Below are 9172 nucleotides of genomic sequence, written 5' to 3'. Positions count from 1 at the left end.
TTGTAATGTCATAGATGTAAAATATGCTCAGAATGATAAGAAGACCAGAATAACTGGATACCAGTTTTGCATAGACTAGTGGGAAGAGACTCAAGTGACAATGGTGGATAAATAAATTTAGTTTGTGACTAAAAAGACTTCGTTATATTTAGAAGTTTAAATTTTATTCTATAAAGTTGGAAATCCATTTGCTAGTTTTTAAAGTAAGAGTGGCATTGTCAGATTTATATTTTACATTAGAACTCCAGAAAATTGCTAGAACATATATTGGAGGGAAGAGATATTGGGAAGGAGATATTAAAAAATGGATAAAGGAAATGATGACATGAACTGATATACTGAAAGTGGAAAGGATTTGATTAAAAATTTATTTGGATGAAGAGTTGTGGTTGAGATATGAGGGACTTGAGGCAGAGATATTAATTTTGATAAAGAAATGATGACTTAACTATGAGGTATGAAGTGCAGGAGGAAGAGCAAGCTTTTTATGTGAGGAGGCTTTGTTTGACTATGGACAGGAGGACTGAAGTAACTGTAACTGCAGAGATTGCAATTTAGAAATATGTGATATGAATCTGAAACTAAAAAGTTATGGATTAGGCATAAAGGATTTTGGCATCCCTAACTGCTGGTAATTCAAGCTGAAATGTTTAAAGTAGGATACTTTGAGGTAGCAAAATCAGAGCTCAGAAAAAGCCTCCAAAGTTTTCACAAAACAGTGAGGAAGAAAAGCTGATGCAAATGTAAAATTTAAATATCGAAAGGCAAGAAATAGTCAAGGCAGAAACAACCAAGCCAAGAGGAAAAGTATGGCTTATCATAATAAAATAATATATTAAAATTTACTTGATTGTGATTCACCAGTAGTGTTTTTGGAGGTTATTTTGTCTGTGTTTTTGTGTTTTATAAATTTAAGGTTTGGGGCCGGAGAGATAGCACAGCAATGGGATGATTGCCTTGCATGCAGCTAATTCGAACAGATGGTGGTTCAAATCTTGGCATCCCAAATGGTCCCCTGTGCCTGCCAGGAGTGACTTCTGAACACAGAGCCAGGAGTAACCCCTGGGTGTGACTCAAAAACAAACATAAATAAATAAATTAATAAATAAATGAATGAATAAATTCAAGGTTTATTGCAATCTTGATTGAGCAAGTCTGTGGATGCCATTTTTAAACTTCATATCCAGTTTGTGTCTCTAAGTCATATTTTGTAATATTTTAAGTTCTATTTATTATAATAACTGTTGTAATTTATAAGAATTTTTTAAAACTTACATTATGATTATTTGGAGGTATTATGAACTGTGTTCATGCATTACTGTAAATTTAATTGCTAAAGTGTCATATTCCACAGACTTGCCATTCCCTCACTTCTTCCCTCTCCAAATAAGCTTTCCCAGTCTTCCAATCATAACAGACCTTGAAATTAGGCTGATTATAATGTTATAACTGTCTCTAAGTATTCAGGTAAAAGGGGGAGTTGCATGTATCCTCCTGTTTTAAATAAAAGCTACAAATGATGGAATTTTGTGATGAAGGCATGTTAAAAGCCAATATAGATCAAAAGTTAAAAAAAACTGAATGCAAAAGTTAATTTCTTAAAATTAAAAGTTGAAAGTGGTGATGCCACTCTAGTGACTCACAAATGAGCTAAGAAAACAAACCAACTTTACTGATAATATACAGAAAGTTTTCCTGTTTCGGAAACAATCTAATCAATGACAGTATTTTGTTAGGACAAAGGCTAATTCTTCTAAAGGGCCTGACTCTCTTCAGTTCGTTGAAAGCTGAGGAAGATGAGATAGTGCAAAGAAGGAAAGAAGAGATAGTGCAAAGAAGAGTAAGAGTCTAAAAAAGGTTGATTGTTGATGGTTAGGATATTTTCATGGAAAAAAGTGCAATTTAGAGAAACAAATGATAATATAAAACTGCACTATGCCACCCAGATCAAATCAAGAAGACTGATTAATATGACTGATGAAGATGCCTACACCAAATACCAGATTTCACTACAGATGAGAGAGCCCTATATTGATGGCTGCTGTCTAGAATTTGCCTATCTAGAGAACAGGCACGTAGACGTCAAAGTTTTGAAGGACAGTCTCATTCTCTTGTTAGAGGTGACAGTGACTGGTGAAACAATTATTAACTATCCAAAAATTACTTGAGCTCTTAGAAATTAGGTTAAATTGCACTAATGGAGTGCTCTTAAATGGAAAAGCAAAGCCAACATAATATATAGCTTACAACATGGTTTCATTACTCCTTTAATCCATTTCTTCAAGATCTGCTCAGAGAAAAGTTTTCTTTCAAAATATAACTATTTGCAGTTGACTAATCATTCAAAAACCAATGGAGACTAATATTTTTTCATGCTTATGTAATATCCACTGAGTGAACCAATAAGTAATTTTGACTTCCAAGTGTTTTGATTTAAGAAATAGATTTTATAGGGCTTTTGCTGCCATAAATAGTGATTCCTGTGACGAATTCAGACAGTTAATATAAAACCTTCTGGAAGGAATAGAACATTTTTGTTCCCTTTAGGAACATTCATGATTCATGAGAGGTAGTTAAATATCAGTTTCACAAAAGTTGGGATGAAGTTTATTCTAACCCCCAAAATGACTACAGGAGCTCAAAACTTTATGTGATTGTGTATTTGGTAGAAATTGAAAGAGTTGATTAGGGCTAGAATTAGAAGTGTAGCTTGCAGATATTACTTCACTTCTAACACATGACAAAACTTGAACAGGTAAGTTCAAGAAGAATGAGAAAAGGAAATTTTTTTTCTGAGCTAGAGCCTTCTCAGGGTGAAGATTGTGTGAAACATTACTAAATCACAACAAAATACTCAGAATATATAATTTATATCAGGGGTCCTCAAACTTTTTAAACAGGGGGCCAGATCACTGTCCTTCAGACTGTTGGAGGGCCAGATTATGTACAAACAAAAATTATGAACAAATTTCTATGCACACTGCATATATCTTATTTAGAAGTGAAGAAACAAAATGGGAATAAATACAATATGTGGCCCACGGGCCGTAGTTTGAGGACCATTGATTTATATAATACATAATATATTATATTATATAATTATAAATATAATGTTATATAATATAATATGTAGAATTTAGATGATGAAAGAGTGATGGGATTTGAGAAGACAGGTTTCAGTTTTGAAAAACCTCCTATTGCAGGAATTAGCAATCATGTGCTATAGAGAAATCTTTCTGGAAAGAAAGATATTATTGGGAACACATTTCATTGTTGCCTTATTTTAAGGAAGTATCCCAACCAACCACCCTTCAGCAACTGCCCTGATCAAATATCAATCATCAATATTAAGAAAAGACACTCAAGCAGCAGCATTAATGGGTAGTGCATTTCTCTAAAATGCTGATTTGATCTCCATCATCCAATATAGTCCCCAAACTCACCAGCAGTGATTCCCTGAGCACAGAAGCAGCTTACAAGGTGTGTCCAAAATAAACAGGAAGACAAAAGACTCTAATAGCAGAGAGGTCACAGCCTTTTGCTAAAGGTTCTGATGATGGTTAGAAGTTGTTAGTGACAAAATATTTTTTCTTTTACTAAAAAATGGAACCAACTCCTGCTTAAGAGGGCTCCAGAACCTGGAGTGCACTGCCAGAGAAACCATGCTTTGCAAAATAGTGCCTGGGAGCCACCAACTTTATATCAGGTTGTGCTTGGATGAGCCAAGTGGTGCCCAGTCAAACTCAGGATCTCAATACTCCACCATCTTGACCAGTCTCCTTGACCTCAAAGTGTATTCTTGCCTTTGGCCACATCTGGTGGTGCTCCTTGATAAATTTCTGTTAAGTGTCCTGTGGTTATTTAGAGCATACTCAGGGAGATATGAGTTCTGAGATTGAATCTGGGGTATACACATGCAAAGCACATACTCCAGCTTTGACAGTCATTTCTCTAGCTCTCCCATGAATTTTTAAATTTAGACATATGTATTGACTTTTTAACATATCACTTTGCCCATAATAGACTTCAGCATGTTATAAACATATTATTTTTCATGTGAACTTATGTATGGTTTCCTTTGTTGCTATATTTGCTTTATTGCTGTTATCTGGAAAAATATGCATATCTCTGGGATATACCTATTTGACACAGTAAACTTCTGACTTCATATTTGTAATATATGCTTAATTTATTTTTGCAACCTGGATTTCAATAAGCTTACTGTATTTTTGGAACCATTAATGTAATTAATATTACAGGAACTCCACAAGATATACACACATCTCTATAGCTTAGGATATATCTATATCTATCTATATTAAGAAATACATTGTAATTTATACCAACATTCTAAACATATGTTGCATTGTTGCATATACTAGTTTACAAATTTTAGGTTGTGTGTTCTGTGAAAAATAATTTGACTCTCTCATTTACTCTAAGAATGAACTCTTTATAAAGAAGTTGTTTTAACCTTTGCCAATGTCATCTATATTAAATAAAATAGAATCAAAATATGTTTGTATGTTTAGTTGTTACAAAGTCATTAATGATGCCTTTTTGCTAGGCGTTGAAAAAATTAGTTGATGGGTTGAGAAATAATTGAACCTCTAAGGAAGTTTCTCAGCATAAATTATGTAATACTATCAAGAAAGTGACTTGATAAGGAGGTTAACACATAGTTTGTATACTTTATAAAAAGAGGGATTTCTAACTTTCTTTCTCAGTTAAGAAAGACTAAGGCATGTTTGTAGGATGAGGAAAAGCTCTCTGAAAAGAAGGATGCTAAAAATGAAGTATTATTACAATAAGTTCCTACAAAGGAGATAAGAACTAGATTTAGAGCTAGATTAGCATAAAAGGGATAAAAACATTCTTTCTTCCAAGTAGATTGAAAACTGATCATGGGTTTCATTAGTAGAATTTTAGAGTGTAGAAGATAAGTTTGGAAGGTTTTAATACTTGATTACCAACAGTTGTCTGAAAAGGAAGCAGGAATTTGCAAGAAAATGAGTGAGAGAGTTAGGATCCTGAGACAATGCTGGAGAGCTAGGACTACCCCTAAAAATGTGAAAAGGAACAGGACACATGAAAATAAAAGAAATGAGGATGAAAGCAGTTCTAAGGATCTTCTGTCAAGTTAATTTGAAAATGGAACTATTTCAGCTACACCAAAGAAACCCACTGGTGATGTAGAAAAAAAATTAGCAGCTTCTTTAGTAAAATTTTTATTGACATTAAATTGGTATTTTTACTAGCCATGCCTTAATCATATATATTGAAGTCAGGGACAAATGTGCTTATCATATAAACAGGCGAGAAAGAAAAAATAAGATAGTTGATATTCTATTTTTTTTTTTTTTTGGTTTTTGGTTTTTGGGCCACACCTGGTGACGCTCAGGGGTTAATCCTGGCTATGTGCTCAGAAATACCCTCTGGCTTGGGGGACCATATGGGACACTCAGGGATGGGACCAAGGTCTGTCCTAGGCTAATGCTTGCAAGGCAGATGCCTTCCTCTAGCGTATTGCTTCTGCCCCTCCATCCCCTATTTTTAAAACCTCTCCAGGCCTGAACATAGCTGGGTGTGGCCCAAATTAAAAAAAATCAATACATAGAAATAAACTCCCATATTTCTGTAAAAATTAGTATAAATAAGTCAAAGAATAGATTGAATTTCATCTATTTCACAGACAGCTAAGATTTGAATTCAGGTAAATAATTTCAGCATCTTTTTCTTCATTATCTATGGAGTAAAAATAGTATATCTTTACTTGGGTTTTTTGAGAATTAAAATTAGTGCAATATGTGTATTTTCAAAGCAGTACTTGACATAGTAAACACTGAATGCATTGTAACTTTTTTGTTGCTGCTATTTCTAATAGCCAAGGACAAGTGATGATAAAAATCTCTGTCCTTTTGTAGTAGATTTGTGCTATGAATATTTCCAAATAGACTGCTATTAGATTGTGCAGAAGCCCCTCTCACTCCAATCCCTCTCAGTATGACCAACAATAAAGTAATGCTATTTCTTTGGTGCTAAAAGCAGGACCAGGGAAAAGAGGCAGAAAAAACCATGTTGTTTGAAGATAAAACATTACTTTCCTGAACTTCAAAGGGAGCTTATGTTTAGCATGTAGTTGTACTCTGCTTGAAATGCAGTGTATAAAGCTTTGGCTTCCTAAAAGATTAAAAAGACAGTAAACACTGTATATATATATATATATATATATACTTACATATATACATATTTTTCTTAATAACATGTAATAGCATCTTTCTTAGAGGGACCTCTTAAGGGATAGAGGGCTCATGTGGGCACCGTGTCAGAGAGGGAAAAATAAACTGTCTAAAAATCTTACGAACATTAGGCATGAAGTAAACAGCCTAGGCTGCCCAGAAGATCTCATATTTAGAAAAAAACAGAATTAAAATAAAGGCCTTTTATCTGAAAGGAGGGAATTCTCTCTCTCTCTCTCTCTCTCTCTCTCTCTCTCTCTCTCTCTCTCTCTCTCTGTGTGTGTGTGTGTGTGTGTGTGTGTGTGTGTGTGTGTGTGTGTGTGTGTGTGTGTGTTGGGCGTCAGGAGAATGAAGGACTCCTATGGGGCTACTCCTGGTGAATTTTTAACTACCAGACCTGGGAATTCAATGCAAGGCCCCTCCATGTTGGTCTTTATCCCTCAGGCCTCCTAGCCATTCTCAGGGCCTCCAGATGGAGACAGCTGCAAGCAACAGTCTGTGCTTAATCCCTGTACTATGTCTCCTACATCAAGAGGGGAGAGTTTTAATACATAATTTTTGTATCAAGTTGCCTTTCTTTGGAAAAAGAATATCCTCTTTTCCCTTTATGAAATTTGCCTATTTTTCCCCCCAGATTTCTTCGATTGGCATTGTTCCCAATAGTCCTCTATGATGGGGATGGGAGAGACATTTCTGTTCCCTGTTATATATGGTTATTTAGTTAACTTTAGTGTAAAATTATTTCTTACTGTGACTGAGGTAAAAGGAGTAGTTCGGAGAGATAATAATCTCTCTGTTCACTTAATGTCCCTGTCCTCATTAATCCGAGCTGAAATTTTTATTTTTATTTGTCTAGGTCTTCACAATTCAGAGAGTTCTCAGCTCAGAAGGTTTTTTTTTTTTTTTTTTTTTTTTTTCATCATAGACTAGATTCCTGTTTTGGTTTCTCTATTAACTTTGTCCCATTTATTTTCTGTTTTCAGAGATACCTCAAATGTTTTTTTACCTACTGCTTCAATCTTTACCTTTGAGCTCTTTATTGTATAACTCATACCTCCTCCCCTGTCATTTCCAAGCTACTTTTTTATAAAAGAATATACCGTAATTGAGACCTCCCTCTCCCCCCCCATGAATGTGGGGTGCCTAAGCAATTGAAATAACTCTTCCCTTTCAACCTCTGAGACTTTAGTTTTGAAAATTTGCCTGACTGATGACCTGTTGCTGAAATGTTATCTTATTTACAAAGTATTTAATACCCTTTAAAGTTAAATTTCATTTAATAAAATGAGCTAGGCCACCCTCTTGCTGCAATAGTTGCTATAGTACTTATTCTTTCCTATTTGGCATCTCTTATGCTTATAGTGCTTGGTAGCCATAGTGACTTTTTATATTCCTATTATCCTAGAAGAATTTCTGCTCTTTGGAGACAATGTCTTTTTTTTTTTAAAAAGAAGCCATGTCTATTGTTTCTAAGTTATATAATTTTTCTGTCATATAATTATGCCTTATTCAATAGAGAAGCTCAAAACCATGTTAAAACGTTGATATGTATTTTAAAACATGATTTTTGCATGCCATTTATCAGAAGGGTATTGTTGATGCAATGTAGTTTATTTGTGGACAATGTGTTTAAACATTTCTCCAAAGAGAGGCTTAGAAATGCAATATTTCTAGGGTTGCTGATTTGCCCTGATAGGGAACTTGTTTAAAAATCCCATCTTGTTTTATACTCTGTGTTCTGTTCTTATTTCTTAAAGTAGTGTCTCTCATGGACAATTATAACTAAATTTGGAGAATGATAATTTATAAATATAAAATAATAAGTCAATTGATTATGTAATTAGTAGACAAATAAGTCTCTCTGCTACCAACAGAGCTTTAATTATTTTCTTTCTAGGGCTTATAATATCCTTGGTATTCTGAAGATATTTTAAATCTAGAAAGAATATAGCATTCATCCGAAATGAATACTAGAAAATAAATGAAGACTTCATGCTTCTGCCACTGTAACATTTTTTTAACAGTCATCTCACTTTTAAACTTCTCTCAACCAATCTGTTGTATAAATCCTATCTATTCCCAGGGCTTTGTAATTTTTATTGCTTTCCTTCTTTTCTGTACTATTATGTTCAAGTCATTGCCAATAATGATAGATTTCTAGGAAAAGAGTGAGTAATAAGTAAATAACTCATAAAATCAAGAGTAGCTGAAGAAAAGTGAAATAGAAATAAAAAAGCATATATACAAAATATAAAACTAAAAAACAATATACCCAAATTCCAAGCAAAATAGACATACCTAACACAATAGGAGCTTCTACACTCATAAAATTAATGTACTTTAGGGGCCAGGGTAGTGGTACAAGCAGTAAGGTGTCTACCTTGTGCACGCTAGCCTTGGACAGACCACAGTTCAATCCCTGATGTCCATATGGTCCCCCAAGCCAGTACCGATTTCTGAGCACACTGCCAGCAGTAACCCTTGAGTGTCACCAGGTGTGGCTAAAAAAAAAAATTAATGTACTTTAATCAAATCTTGCATGCCAAGATAGTCACTGTCTTCCGTATCTTAATAAAGGGCACTATAACTTGAATACTAGGAAAAATGTAAAAGACTGGAATTTTATTAGACTATTCTTGTTATTTTTTGGGGGGACAGGGAAGGAATGGGAGTGGTAGACACAATTGGGGATGCTCAGGGTTTACTCTTGACTGTGTTCAGGGATCAGCTCTCTTGATGGACATGGAATCATATATGGTGCTAGGATTCAAGTTGTGTTATCACCATGTCACTGTACTCTTTCTCTATTTCCTATATTAGATTATTATTCTAAGATACAATTAAAGATGATTTATATGAAGTTCTGTTATCTTGAACAACATATAATAGCAACACATTTCTTCTCGAAGTTAATAGGTTGATGAGGGGAAAAC

Source organism: Suncus etruscus, chromosome 13 (genome assembly GCF_024139225.1).
Source record: "Suncus etruscus isolate mSunEtr1 chromosome 13, mSunEtr1.pri.cur, whole genome shotgun sequence".
Taxonomy (NCBI): Eukaryota; Metazoa; Chordata; class Mammalia; order Eulipotyphla; family Soricidae; genus Suncus; species Suncus etruscus.
The sequence above is the reverse complement of the archived record's forward strand: the minus strand, read 5'-3'. Positions refer to the sequence as shown.